Source organism: Dermacentor variabilis, chromosome 5 (assembly GCF_050947875.1).
Source record: "Dermacentor variabilis isolate Ectoservices chromosome 5, ASM5094787v1, whole genome shotgun sequence".
Taxonomy (NCBI): Eukaryota; Metazoa; Arthropoda; class Arachnida; order Ixodida; family Ixodidae; genus Dermacentor; species Dermacentor variabilis.
Genome location: NC_134572.1, coordinates 74,813,466 through 74,829,281, shown reverse-complemented (window position 1 = coordinate 74,829,281; position 15,816 = coordinate 74,813,466).

Sequence of the window (15,816 nt, the reverse complement as noted above, 5' to 3'; positions counted from 1 at the left end):
CCATCGGTTATCTTCCCTCCTCATTACATGTCCTGCCCATGCCCATTTCTTTTTCTTGATTTCAACTAAGATGTCATTAACTCGCGTTTGTTCCCTTACCCAATCTGCTCTTTTCTTATCCCTTAACGTTACACCCATCATTCTTCTTTCCATAGCTCTTTGCATCGTCCTCAATTTAAGTAGAACCCTTTTCATAAGCCTCCAGGTTTCTGCCCCGTAGGTGAGTAGTGGTAAGACACAGCTATTATACACTTTTCTCTTGAGGGATAATGGCAACCTGCTGTTCATGATCTGAGAATGCCTGCCAAACGCACCCCAGCCCATTCTTATTCTTCTGATTATTTCCGTCTCATGATCCGGATCCGCCGTCACTACCTGCCCTAAGTAGATGTATTCCCTTACCACTTCCAGTGCCTCACTACCTATCGTAAACTGCTGTTCTCTTCCGAGATTGTTAAACATTACTTTAGTTTTCTGCAGATTAATTTTTATACCCACCCTTCGGCTTTGCCTCTCCAGGTCAGTGAGCATGCATTGCAGCTGGTCCCCTGAGTTACTAAGCAAGGCAATATCATCAGCGAATCGCAAGCTACTAAGGTATTCTCCATTAACTTTTGTCCCCAATTCTTCCCAATCCAGGTCTCTGAATACCTCCTGTAAACAGGCTGTGAACAGCATTGGAGAGATCGTATCTCCCTGCCTGACGCCTTTCTTTATTGGGACTTTGTTGCTTTCTTTATGGAGGACTACGGTGGCTGTGGAGCCGCAATAGATATCTTTCAGTATTTTTACATACGGCTCGTCTACACCCTGATTCCGTAATGCCTCCATGACTGCTGAGGTTTCGACTGAATCAAACGCTTTCTCGTAATCAATGAAAGGTATATATAAAGGTTGGTTATATTCCGCACATTTTTCTATCACCTGATTGATAGTGTGAATATGGTCTATTGTTGAGTAGCTTTTACGGAATCCTGCCTGGTCCTTTGCTTGACGGAAGTCTAAGGTGTTGGTACTCGCCTCCTGAGGGGAGTACTCGCTCTTATTTCGGTTGATTGCTTCCAATGCTTGCAGTGACAGGGCGTGCGATAATTAATTTTCTTTTCTGTTCATTTTTTGCGTTAGCTGAAGAACCTGAACCTCGAAATGTTAGAAAGTATACTGGAAAGCCTCAAAGCGTCCTAAACAATTCACTATAATAGCTTTTGTACGAAAAAGCTTCGGTTTCTTTTCTCAGGAGATGCATGCCTTCGCGATGACGTCATGACACAGAAGGTGGTCAAGTAGGAGCAGGACATTGAGACGTTTCGGCCACGTGGTAGAGCAGCTTTCAAAGTCCATGCTTTCGGAAAGTGACAGTTCATCCACGATGATGATTATTTATTGGCATCCCCTTTGAAAGGTGGCGTGGGCAAACAGTCATCTAGCCGGCTTGAGTTATTCAGGTATGCTATACGTGTTTTCATTCTAGCGTCTTTTTAATCTTTTTTCTCTTATTCATATCTTCTGTATCTACCTTGTAACACTACTATGCCTGTAACGGATCCGGTGGTATCAATCACTTTCCTGTTGTATCCACCAATACTCCTAATGTCTCTTGCTTATCTGTAATGCTGACCGGTTGATGCTTCCGTCAACTTTAAATCTAAGTGCTTATGGAACAGTTAATGGGCTGTAATACCATCGATGTCGCTGCCCGTGGAAAAAAATAATAAAGTGGAAGTGGCGCCCTAACCTGTAAACAAAAGTGGCGTAATTTTTTTGTATTGGTGCAATTATTTTTATTTTTGTTTAGACTCGGGATTGGGGCTCTATTTTTTGTAATTTTACAACATCTTGCAACCCGACACGGATCCACTGTGGACTAGGCATCGGAATTTTTCAAACACCACTCGATGGGCGCTTTAAGTCGACGCCAGTTTTTTAGATCTAACGCCTTATCAAATGCGGATTCGTGTCTAGCGGCAACTCAATGAAATTTAGGCACACTATCGTCCTACGAGTTCGCTACTACTAGTTCGCTACGAGAACTACTACACACCCTGTTCGTGACCTTGGCATTAACTTGACTCTTGATTAATCTTTCTTACTTAGCCAGCTGTGTAACCCCTGCCACGTACCATGTTTTTTTTGCTTTATTTTATACTTCTCGAGTATTTAGGGCACTATAACGTGCCGAATCATGATCAGCATTGCTATTCAGTTTGCGTTCAAACACAATTCATATCTATTCCCAAATGTCTGAAAATAGTTGAGTTTTATTGACTGAGAATCATAAAACAAGAATTATGCAGCGTATATACAGAACGCATCAACTGCGGCAGCAACAACAACAAAAAAAAAAGAACATCTGCATCAGCACTATGTGCTCCTGTAAATTTTACGCATAATAATCACAATGCGTGATCAGCATATTGATGCACAACTTCCTCAATAGATAGTTTGCATTGACGTCACCGTGGCCGCCATTTCGGGTAATACACGTCGAAAAGCTGCGTATGCATGCTACAGGCGCCCTTTGCGGCGAGGAACAAATCGATAACAGGTATAATCTAGTGAAAAACGGCCACCGTCAAAAAGCAAAACAATTGCACGCGTGATAACATGGTGCACTGGTATCATCGTGGCCGCCATGTTTGGGTACTTGCACGGTGAGGAGCTGCGTCCCTTATGTCATGTGAAAACCGTCTATTTCAGAGTGACCAAGGAGTAGGAAAGAGAAAAGTAGAAGGCAGGGAGGTTAACCAGAATAACGTCCGGTTTAGAGGGACCAAAGAACACAGTAACATACTGTAACCTGCCGTTACAACCAGAATGCAGACACAGCTTTCGTCGCGCTTCAAAATGTTATTCTTGCCTCGCGTACGTCCTAATTATATGCCGGTCTTTGATCTTCAATCGGCAGGAAGGTGGGAACGAACTAATTTGTGTTTACGGTCGATGTAATATTTCACTCGATACAGTTAGTTTCCCAGTTCCTCAAAAAGAATTTGTATGTGTTTCGAACAACGTAAAACAATTTATATTCCATCCTCTTTCAAGATCGCAGGAAATTGGCATCCGCGCAAATCTTGGCGCAGACATAACTTTGTAACTTATCTGTCCTTGCGCACACCCCGTAACCTGCTGTGCGTTCGAAAACATCGTAGTGCAAAGTGGCAAAGCGTCTACGACACACCTGTCAGTCAGTAGGTCAATCAATCAATCAATCAATCAATCAATCAATCAATCAATCAATCAATCAATCAATCAATCAATCAATCAATCAATCAATCAATCAATCACACGAAGTGTGTCATGATGAGAACGGAAAATATGGAGCGTACGAAAGAAAAAAAAAGAACCAAGTTTTACCAGTGAACTGAAGTTTTGCTTGTGGGGAAACTCGTTGCCTAGACGTACCCCTTGTGCACCTTCGGTAACTTCAGGTGCTTCTCAAGTGTGACCCAGTGGGTCACAGCTGGCAGTCAAACGAAGACCGCTGAAGCCGGCACTTGTCCTGTGTTTCTTACTCACTTCACGTGAGAACTTTTCACATTATAACACATTGCCTCGCGATGTAACACGCCTCGGAAACACCACGCTCAGCAAGCGCAAAATTAGCGCCACAGGAATTAGGAAAACACGCGGAGGAGCAAAACAAAACATTTCAGGGGGGTGCATCGTAGCCGACGAACTTCACGAGTGCGTTTTTCCGCAGTGGCTTGAACTATCCCCCTCCTCCCCCCTTTTTTTTCCGAGACAGAAAGAGACGCTATAAAAATATGTTTTTAGTACTCAAATAAAAGCCAATCGTCTTTTATTTGAGCATCAGAATTATTTAACACTATTTATAAGTTGCATTTTGTTCGAATAAAATAAAGCGTGTCATATTTCTTTACTTCAAACGTTTTTTTTATTATTATTAATAGTGCTTGTCAACCCGCCCCCCCAACTGCTAGTCGCGGTTCAATCGCAAGTGCCAAATCCCCGTCATTGTTCATGTCGTCGCCAATTGGTTCTGGACCGCTTTTCGTCCAAACACTTCGTCACCATGTGGGTTGAGCTTGCTTTTGGCACTCGCTCTGGCTTACTCGGTTGCCTACTATGCTTCCAACAACGTTTGCTGCTAGCCATAACGCTGCACTATAGACGGTTTCCCGCGTCCGATAGCAACAACGAGCCTGCAGCTCTAAGAAATTTCCGGTCGCGTGCTTTATCAGTCAACTACGCCGAGACAAACAGCGTGTTTTTAGGCTGTTTAGGTAGATGCCGATTTAATGGCCGAAGACCAATGAATAGACACTTTTAGTTGGGCGTCCGCAGCCCCTCCCTCCCCCCCTCCCCCACGCAGCGCACGAGATCGTGCGTACTGTAAGAGTTGGGGTCGGGCATGAAATAATTGGTAACTGGCCCATGCCGTCGTCCGACTCATCCAAGCTAAGGACGTTGTTGAAGGCAGGGACTTGTTCTCATCGAGAACGAGGACTACGAGATTTATTTACAATATTTACATTAAGACAGGAGATACATTTCAACAGTCTAGCATGACCGCCAAATGGAGCACGAAGCACACCGAGCAGCCGAAAACGGCTGCTTAAAAACTCTCTGTCCTCCCTACATCCCTAGGTGAGGGAAAACTGCCGTCCAACCTTCGTCCAATCAGACCGTCCAAGGTCGTTGTAGTCGTAGTCGACCCGCCTTTGAAGGGGGAGGGTTCACAGCAACCTTCCAGGATACGCAAGCCGTGGGTTACAATCTTCTCCATCGAATAAAGAAAAAAAAATTGCCTTTATGATAAGTTTATCAAGTCACGAGATCCGAACGACTGGACGGAGTTTAAACGTTTTCGCAATAGTCTCACGAACGAGCTTCGCAACGCGAAAAACCGTTATCATACTGACTTGTTTAACTCTTGTGAACGTAACAGCCAGAGGATATGGAAACAGCTAAATCTTCTGCGCAACCATACACCTATTTCCCAGTCACGTATTAACATTGTCAGTAACGGTGTTCAACTAACCGATGGGTCACTACCTGATGCATTCAATGATTTTCTAGTCGGTAATAATAATATTCCTGTATGCATGAGTGCCTGCGATTTCATAAGGACAAGTGTTGCAGACACGATATTCCTGCACCCGACCAATGAATCGGAGTTAATATGCCTTTTTTCTGAGCTGAGCAACAGCCGCAGTCTGGATGTAGATAATCTGCAGATAAAGCCAATTAAGTATGCCCTAGATATTGTTGCCCCATTGTTGGTATACATATACAATTTATGCCTCGATACCGGAGTCTTCCCGCATGAAATGCAAGTCGCTAAAGTAATCCCGTTATTCAAGCGTGGGGACAGGATTCTTATGACAAATTACAGGCCCATATCCATTTTGCCAGTCTTCTCAAAAGGCCTGGAAAAGGTTATATTTAAACGTCTTTCTACATTTCTGGAAAATAAAAACCTCTTAACTGACTGTCAGTACGCCTTCCGTAAAAACCGGTCAACACAACTTGCCTTGTTGGATCAAAAAGAATTTATTCTCAAAAACATCGAAGAGCACTTGCTCACACTTGCAGTGTTAATAGATTTTACAAAAGCTTTCGACTGCATTAATCATGAACTTCTACTCAATAAATTGTTTAACTATGGAATTCGCGGCGTCGCCTTTGACTTAATTAGAACATATCTAAGCTCCAGAGTTCAGTTTACACACGTAAATAACCAGTCATCTCATTTAAGGAACACATGGATAGGAGTGCCGCAAGGGAGCCTACTTGGCCCTCTACTTTTCAATGCCTATGTTAATGATATTGTCAATATTGACAATGACACCAAATACATCATCTATGCTGATGACACTACACTACTGTTTTCGTCTCATCTTACCTCAGACTTGTTAAGGACTGCCAATGCAGTACTAGACAAACTACATGTGTGGTCCTTTAAAAATCAAAACGCTACGCTGCCTGCTGACATTACACTTAATTCGGAGAAAATTGAACTAGTAAGTTCAGTTAAGAGCCTAGGGATCATTTTCGACCACGATATATCGTGGAATAGCCATATATTATCACTTGTCACTAAACTTTCACAGATAGTTGGACTGGTTTTCTCCCTTAGGTGCCTTCCACGCCATGTAAAAATGCTAACATATAACGCCCTTTTCATCAGTCATCTGAATTATTGCTCCCTTGTCTGGGGTACCACATCTGCCACAAATATAGGTAGATTATTCATAATTCAGAAAAAAATTCTCCGTGTGATATGTGATGTACCATGGGACTCCCCAAGTGAACCTCTTTTCCAAGAACTGAAAATACACAAAGCGCATAATTTGTACACTTACAGGTTAGTCCGTGCATACGTTAGAGAGTGTAAATCGAATAATTTCTGTATCCGTTCCTTAGCAAACCTTAAACAGAACATACGCCATTATCAAACACGATCTCCAGAATATTGGCACGTAATGCACCCGCGCACTAATTATGGAAAGCAAATGATTGCTTATACGCTGCCTGTCCTGCTTAACACACTGATCGCCGTTGACATCGATGTTTTACAGTCTTCGTTAACTAGTCTGTATAATTATTATTGCTGCTAAAGCTGGTTTTATGCCTAATACTTTGTACTTGTAGATCACAATATTACTTGTGCAACACTATCTCCTGTTAGTATGCGTGACTGATCTGAGTGTCGTTTTTTTTCATACTGCTGATTTCTTAATAAGCAAGCTAAATAACTTGTTTTGGTTTATCAATGTTTGTGTTTATCAATTTGTGGTTTATCAATTTGTGTTTGTTTCTTTTGCGTTAATTTATTCGCCCTTTTCTGCTTTTCTGCTTTATTGTTATCATTTCCACATGCACCGTTTTCCCCCCTGCTGCTGCATAAAATGGGTTTTAGGACTTAGTCAAGCTGCTCACGCAGCTTTTTTCCTCAAGACCTGTCCATATTCAAATGTATGTTGTATATGGGAATAAAGCACTTACTACTACTTGCTTACTTACTACGTCCGCACTTTTGTTTCACTGAACACACCGAGCGCAGAGGGCCCTCGCAGACAGGGATTGTCACGCTTGACAAACAGGTGCCTCTTGATTCCAGAGCTGACTCCGCAGTTAGCCGCCCCGTCTGTCAAACGACTGTGACTGAGACTGTAAAACATCGATGTCAACGGCGATCAGTGTGTTAAGCAGGACAGGCAGCGTATAAGCAATCATTTGCTTTCCATAATTAGTGCGCGGGTGCATTACGTGCCAATATTCTGGAGATCGTGTTTGATAATGGCGTATGTTCTGTTTAAGGTTTGCTAAGGAACGGATACAGAGATTATTCGATTTAAACTCTCTAACGTATGCACGGACTAACCTGTAAGTGTAAGTGGGCCCGTGAGAAAGCGACGTAAAACACCCTTTCCCAGGAGTTCTCTTGCTCCAATTAGACCGTGAAGGCGATAGCGAACCAACTAACAATACTCGGTCCACCAAACGTGGCTAGCCTTGCTGGCGCCGTGGGGCTGTACGACGAAGCGCATTGTTGGCTTTAGAAAGCGACTCGTCGCAGCGGGCTGGGAAACGTTCGAAGGACGCTACCACCACACGTCGATCGAAACAGCTGCAGTGGGCTGGGGCAGGTTCGCAGGTCAGTACCCCTGCAGGTTCATCGTAACAGTACGTAACGAAGCACGCGCACGAAACGACAATAGTTAGCCGGATGCAAAAGTTGAGAAGGCGACTGCTGACTTGTACGCCGCGCAGGAACCGGTAGTGTACCCCTCAGCGCCGCCATATGCCAGCTTCTGAAACTTTGTAGCCGATATCAGCAGCCATGAAGTCAAACCACAAGCCAACGTCATATCTTCGACCGGAGCCATATCCAAGAAATTCAGTGCCATTCCACTCTGTGAAAGTAGATGACCAGCGAAGCTGTGTATAGTGATTACTATATTGATTGAATAAAGACACACACACACGTGACTTCGTGATTCTACCGTCCTTTATTTTATTTGGAACCATAGTGATCATCGCTTTACGGTCACTATGTCAGACGGCCATGTACTGAACGACGATGCTAGAAATATTTCTAGTAAACGTCAAGTCTATACATGACCGATGATGCGTAGTTGGTACATTGACATGTGTGTATCATTGAATATCGAACCTATCCTCCTCGCAGTATTCGGGGTCCCACGGGTATCGCTCATACGCTTGGCGTTGCTGGCCCGCTCGTCGTCGGTGGTCTCCTTCCTCCGCCGGCGTGCCTATTCCCATTTCTGTTCGCGAAGGCAATCTTCAGGGACACGCTGCTCTTCTTCATCGGGCGAAAGGCGGCCACGTGACGGTCCAGGCCCGTCGACCGAAGGACGCTCGGCGTTAGCGGCTTCCCGCCGGCTTCGCGCCCATTCCCGCTTCTGCTGACGCCGTCGCTCTTGGGCATCACGCTGCTCTTCCTCGGTGCGCACAATGCGCGTCCCACTCATAGCACGGCCACAGCGCGACTGCTCATAACGTCGCGAGGCGATGACGACGTCACAGTAAAGAGGCGCATACATACCTTGGACTATAAAGGCGACTTTAGCGTTTATATAGGAGAATTCTCATTTACACGGCTTGAATAGACAAACGCAATTTTTCCCAGACCCTCGGTACATGCATCTTCGCTGTAAAATGCGCTCTCGTGGCCACACGAGAACACGCGAAAACGTCCCGCAAAGCCCGCTGCGGGCGCACGCAGGAGACCGTGCGTGCTCCTGCGTACTGCGCATGCGCAATGTCGCATCCGCGGCTTTCCTGCGTAAGCAGAGTGGCTGCGGACGCCAAACTTAAAGCTATCTAATAATGACAGGCTATTACTAGGAATTTGTTTTATTGTAAAATATACTGAAACAATTGTAGCTTATACTGAAGCAATTGTCCATGGGTGGGCTGTGCATACGCTGAGCATACGCTGAGCGACACAATGTGGCACGCACTCCTCCCGTCGCCGACGACCCTGGCATTTGCATAGCACTGAAAACGCACTGCGAAGCGGCAGACGTTATGTTACATGCGCCCCAGTGATATGGACCAACCACTCACGACAGAAACAAGAAAAAGAAAGAAAGGATCATCCGAATTTCGACGCTAAAGAAGACAAGGTCGACGTACATAATGGTTTAAACGATTCTATGAATAAATGTTTATTATGCATCTCCATTATGTCCCTTTCTGTCTATTCTTTCATGGTCATTATTCATTTCATATCTTATTCGTATCGTATTTCACGCGCAATTACGCCGACCTTTTCTTTAGCACCGACACTTGGTTGACCCTTGGGAGACCTGGGCCCGGATCGTTAAACTTTGTCGCATATACAGTAAAGTTGTTCCCATCCATTTCTCAAAAGCGTGCCGTAAGGCGGCTTTGCCTCTACATGTCTATATCTGCGGCAGTGCAGCCTTTACAGGAGTATAGGACTTTGTGGTTATTCTTTTTTACTATACAGGCGCTAATTAAGCCCGTACAGCTAATCTTCTCTGCCCTGCAACTAATTCTCGCTTCTTGTCTATTTTACATCTGCACTTATTTGCCGCTTACGACTCGCTACAATGCTCTGGAGGCGCGAAGGGACCGTTTTCTTTTTAGAAGTGGTTACAAGATTGCCATAACTCGGATACGCCAACCCCCGTGAATGCAACTAAGAATGCTTTGCTTTCAAAAACTGCCCATTCGTCACTAGCGAGCAAGAGCGCCCAGCAAGAAGACCCCAGGTGTCTCACTGGGGATTTCTTCGGTCGGGTGGAGTACGACAGGGAAGCTCTAGTTATGCGACGCGTCACATTGAGAAAAATAAATGCGATGGCCATGGTGAGCCGCTGCTCGTGCCAATGTTCTTGTGCGCGAGGGAAAGAAATACTAGCGCATCCAATTCTTTCTCATTGCGACGCGCCATGCAGGCATGTGCTGAAAAGTGTGGCCTCTGAGAACACAATCATGCTGGTGAAACCTCGGAGGTCACGATTAGCTAAGACAAAGCTGGCGCGGTGATGTTCGTTGAAGTTTACCAGCAGAGGTTAAGCCAGTGCTTACCACTACTTCACCTCTGAAATAGAGCCTTGTCGGTTGGAATCCACCCCCTTATCAAGTGATTTTGCTCTTTAATGTAAATGCTAGACTAAGGCTAAATTAAAAATAATAACTGGTTGTTCCCAACGAAAGTATTATCTTTCTTTGGGTGAGTAGGTAACATGATCTTGGATTGTAGCGCGAAGGGACACGGACACAGACTAGAAGCAGACAGGATGAGCGGTATTCATGACATGATCTCCAGCAAAATTTGTCAAGATGTTCTGAGCTAATCGTAAAACCAGTAATGCAAAGACAAAAGTCTACCAGTATATGTACGGCAAAATTAACTACCTAGCGTTCTTCCACTCAACACTTCACCTTGACTAAAGAAAATAGATGGTAGCGCCACCCTTCGACAAAAGGGGTCATTGTGGTGAACTGACATTCCACAGCAACTCTTTAGAAGCGTAGCTTATTCAATCGAAGGGCGTCGCTGTGTTCAATTCAGTCGTTGAGCACAGCGCTGCGTTCAACTCGAGATAAGCAGTAGACGTTTAGAGTATTGGTGAAAAAAAAGCTTACCAACGATTACGATACTCCCTCATGCAAAATTTAGCGCAACTCTATACGTGTTTTCATTTCGCGATATATTAACTGGCATGAGCAATTTCTCTCGCACGGCACTTTCCAAACGCGGAACGTGCCGCATGCGGCGATCTCCCCTTTAGTGTGGCGCGTCCGCCTCACTAAAGGGGAGATCGTGAGAGGCAGCGCATGGGTGGCGAAGGAGTGCGATACACAGCTGCAGCCGCTGACAGACCTCTGCTCAAGCAGCTCTTGGTTTCCATAGAGACGACGCGCGCTACTCTGGCGCCATATCGTAGCCATCGTCGCCGCACAGTCCGTCTTGCGTGTCACTACGCTTTTTTCTCACGTTTTCGTTCCACCAACGACGAGAGGGGCGCTTCGTCGAGGGGAAGTCATGCCCTAAGTGTCAGCGCTGACAACACCCAAGGGAGCGTCATATGGAGCCTTACTCGTAGCCGGTCGCAATCGCCCTTTGCAGGAGCAGTGATCCTCATCACACACGCTGGTACCGCGGACTGACCTCAGCAGCTGACGTCGCGGACGAGCGTAGCCTTCCCCACTCCTCATGGCACCATGCAGCTCCCCTCCCCCTCCCCTGGAAAGCGCAGATAAAATCGCCCACGACGCTGTGGATGCCTAGGCGGCCGGTAACTCTGCACATGCGCTGGCCGTCTCCCCTCCACTCCCCCTCGGCTTACCACCTCATGATTCCGCTGCACCCTCCTCCTGCGCGATCGCCTTTCTTTCATGTCTCGCTGCGCTCAGCCTTCGTCTTCATTCTTCGCGGCGCTCGTTCACTCGGTTACGCCGACGCTAGCCGCATGAACGGGCGTTAAGAGCTGCGCTCTAAGCATGCAGAGGAGAGATTGAAATGACCGGATACGTTACAAGCCTAGGTAGCGGTTCAAGGAAGATATAGAAGTTTTGAGGAAGACAAAAAAGGTTAAGGAGACGCATACAAAATGCTAGAATAGAAAGCATGTATGGCACACCTGATTAACTCAGGCAGGCTAGGTGAATATTTGTCACCTCTCCGTTTTAAAGGGGATGCCAATAAATTATAAGCATCATCGTCATTATCATCGTACTCGTTCTAGTGGAGAATCGTTAAGAATACGAAGGTTAAACTCGTGGGAAGTTTGAGGAAAGTGATCAGCCTTTAATGTGAATACCTTTCCTTGCTTCTTTCGCCCGTTTTCATGTTGGCAGCGGTTGTCGGCGGTGGTTGATGGCCGGCAGTCGGACTTGCGAAACAAGGGCACCGAGGGAAAGGGTGAGTGGTCTCTCGATACCGAGTTGCGGGCAGGGACGAGAAGAAAGTTTGAAGGTGCGGCCGCCTCGCTCACTCATTCGTATGGTTATTCGTTCGGTAGTTCGTTTCTTCGTTCGTTCGGGCTATTTGCTTACATTCACATTCATCGCGATCGAGCCCGATCCGGATCGAAATTATCGACCGCTATTGGCTCCTTTGCGCAAGCTACTAGAGGGACCCAATCGCGGTCGAGAAATTCGATCCGGATCGGTCTCGATCGCGATCGGAATTTGCCCTGTGACACCGGCATTAGATTAGCTTGCGCAGCTAACGTTAATGATTCAGGATTGCCCGCGTCGGGGCTAATTCCTTGCATGCAGCAGCTGTCACAGAATGGGATTCTACAATAGAACTGTCGGGGCTTCAACTCCAAGTTCGGAGAAATTAAAAAGAAACTTCAATATAATAAGCTACATGTCTGGATATATTGCTTGTTCAAGAGCAAAATAAACTATGCTCTCTGCCCCATTTTAATGGACATGCGTCACTACAATATGGCTACAGCTATGAGGTAAGCCGCAATGTAAGTATAAACTCATGTTGCTCGCATAGTGAATGAAGCCGTTCTGCAATTGTAACCAAGAAGTTATTTGGGTCTAGACAGGACTGAGGACTCCTGTCATACTTCATTGCCTCTTCGTACGCCAGACATGTTGTAGTGCGCAAGAAAAATTAAGATTTTGCAGTCACAAAAATAACGGCAGTAAAGGTAGAGCGCGGGTCCAGCTCTCTACCTTTCCTACAGTCGTTTCGTTTGAAAAAAAAAAAAGTTTTCGCGTGTTGAGCATCGATTCAGTCGCCTCTCATTCTTTCTGTTCTCGTGTTCGTTTTTTAACTATGAACTTATATATGTACCAACTAGCCCAGCAGCCCGTTTTACAATGATATCGCGTTCTCTTTAATTTGACGCATTGTTTCTATAAAATATGGACACGCAAAATATGAGCAGTTAACATATACAGTAGAATAGGCATTTTACGTTATTTTGTATAGTATGGGCAATGAGAGCGGGTGAAAATTGGAGGGAGGGGTAATTCAGTGCTGCATCGCAAGAGCGCACAGTGAGCCACGAAGCTCACTGAGCGTACAAATTCTTATCGCCAGATACAATTGCGCATAGCGCATCGTTCTTATAAATTTTTTTTTTCAAATGAGCATCCATGCGAGAATATATGGTCTACATACGGTAGTTTTACGCAGCTAGTAAGTGCCCAAGAAAACTTGCATGTTTCTCCAAAAGGCGGCATTGCACGTTGTTCAGCCGGAGGTACGTGAATGTATCTTTTTTTTTTTTTGCACATTCTCTGAAGTTCTTTCTTAGTTTTTTCTTCGAACCGCTTTGAACCCCTATGAACCAGTTCCAAACTTGGACCAAACCGAAACGGCTGCGTCTTGGTACTGCATTTACGAGACACTTCTTGTACAGAATAAAACGTGTCTCTAGTCCGCAGTGTTTTTGTGGCCATCCAGACGAAGATGTGCATCATCTTCTTCTCGAGTGCTCGAAATACGATACACAAAGAACGGTACTGCAAGCTAATTTGTTTATATTAGACAGAAGACCATTCACTCTAAAAAAGATACTTGGCCCATGGCCAACTGCGGGCCTTCAAAAAAGAGCGCTTCTTGCTCTGAAAAACTTTTTAGAGGAGACCAACATTTTGGGGAAATATTAAGTATTGGATGATCCGAATACGCTAAATGAGTTACATAAACGTTGTTCGTGGTGCGTAGTTAGTTTATGGGGTGATCGCAACTTTTACGTAATGCGTATAATTCTGTCCTGTATTTGGAGTGTATTACAAGTGTTGTTGTGTGTTTTGGCTGTTCAAAACATCGGACTTCATATATGCGTACGTGGACTGAACTTATACACAGAACTTTGTGACTCATGTACTGTTGGACTGTATATTTTTTATTGATCCGGTGTTCTACTGAGTGTTATATTTAGTGTCGCTATTCTCCCTTTTTGCGCAAATTTGTTTCGTCAGCCAAGTGACAAGGAGTAGCCGGTGCCACCACATAAAGGCGCCAACCTCTCCTAACATTCACTTCAATTAAAAAAAAAAAAGCGTGAACCCGAACCCGAACGCGCTCCCAGGAAAAGGCTTCCCTCGGAGCGGGCATGAGAATGGCGGACAGACGATGCGATTGTCTCCACCCTGTACCGAGCGGCGGGCGAGGAGGACATCGAGGTCATATGAGTTCATATCAGCGAGCGCAGTCACATCCGATGACCCATCAGGCTACGTAACTTCTGAGGGATCGGTCTTAACGTAGCCTGCCGTGAAAACACAGGAATTGCTTATATCTAGGTTGTGTTGGCTGAGCATTGATACGCCTGTGTTAATTTTTTTTTCGTGGAATATGCTTATAAAGTAGACCACGGCTGTCCGTGCCTAGCAGTCATCTTGTTTCAGCGCCTAACGATGTCGCGAGTGCCTCTGCATAAGCGGAAAGAAGTCGTCGAATTGTCAAAGAAACGTAACACGCAACGCCACATTGCTGCCTTGACAGGCTGCCAGTTGAAAACCGTCAACAGGATAGTCCAAGCATACCGAGATGGAGGACGCAATAAGGATGCGCCGCACAAGAGGCGACCCCGAGTCATATCGATGGACCAAGACCTACAAATTGTTGCTGCAGTCAGTGAGAAGCCATATCAAAGTGCGAAAGACGTGCGCAGTACTCTCGACCTGAAAAATGCACGGCGAAGGTTAAGTGAAGCCGCACTCCGAAAACGCATCGCCGCGCAGAAGCTCGTTCTCACAGCTGCCAACAAAACTGCTCGCCAGAAGTTCGCTGTCGATCACCGCAGCTGGAGGGTGACGGATTGGAAATATGTCTTCTCCGACGGATCTACTTTTTCGAACCGCTTGGACCAGCAGAAAATAGTGTGGTACATGAAGAACACACGCTTCTGTTCCCAGAACATCAAGGAGGTGGCCGCAAGCGGACGCACGTCAGTAAACGTGTGGGAGGATATTTCGCGTGGCGGCCTATGTTCCCTTGTAAGAATCTCTGGGAGGTATACGAGTGCTGCGTATTGCACATTTCTGGAGCACGAGAAGATCTAATATGCATTGAATGGCTCACACTCGGATGGGTACTATTTATTCCAACAGGGACTTGTCTCCTATGCATACAGCAAAGGTCGTGACAGATCTTTTAGATGACCGTGGGGTAATGCGCCTCGAGTGGTGCGGGAAGGGTGTGGACATGAACATAATAGAGAATGTTTGGGCACGTATGAAAGCTAACCTTTCCATGCTCTCCTTAAACTTGGCGACCGCTGATGAACTGTGGGAAGCTATGCAAGAAGAGTGGAAACGTCTTCAAGGTGACACAGCCTTCGTCGAGGCTCTCGATCTACGAGTCTCTGCCCGAAAGAATGGGGGCCGTCATTCAAACCGGCGGAGCCATGACTCGTTATTAGCCCACCAAGCGCGCAAGGGCAAGCTAATGCTGATATAATGTGTGTGTGTCTTTTATGTGCACGCAGAGCTTGTTACGATGTCTCATGCGCCCAATAAAAACTTTTCAGCTGACTGCTGCGGGTAACTCCTCTCCGTTCACGAGAACCAGGATACAGCAAAACAGGTATAAAAAACAACACTGCGTTTTACTGCGCGTGAACGCTAGTACAAGCGCTATAGTATCAACCAGACGTTCGGTGCGTGTCGGAGAGAGAAAGAGATATTCTGCGCAGAACTATAAGCAACACATTGCCAAGCTCTGCGTGCTATAACCGCCCTATCATCACTAGCGGCTGTTGAAACGCAATCAGCTGCCATTTCGTAGCAACGCTAGCGAGGCGGGAGTGCAAACAGTTAGCAGAAGAGCGCCCCTTCTCCCCTCTGTTTTCAACAGCGCCTTCCGCGTGTCGCGTT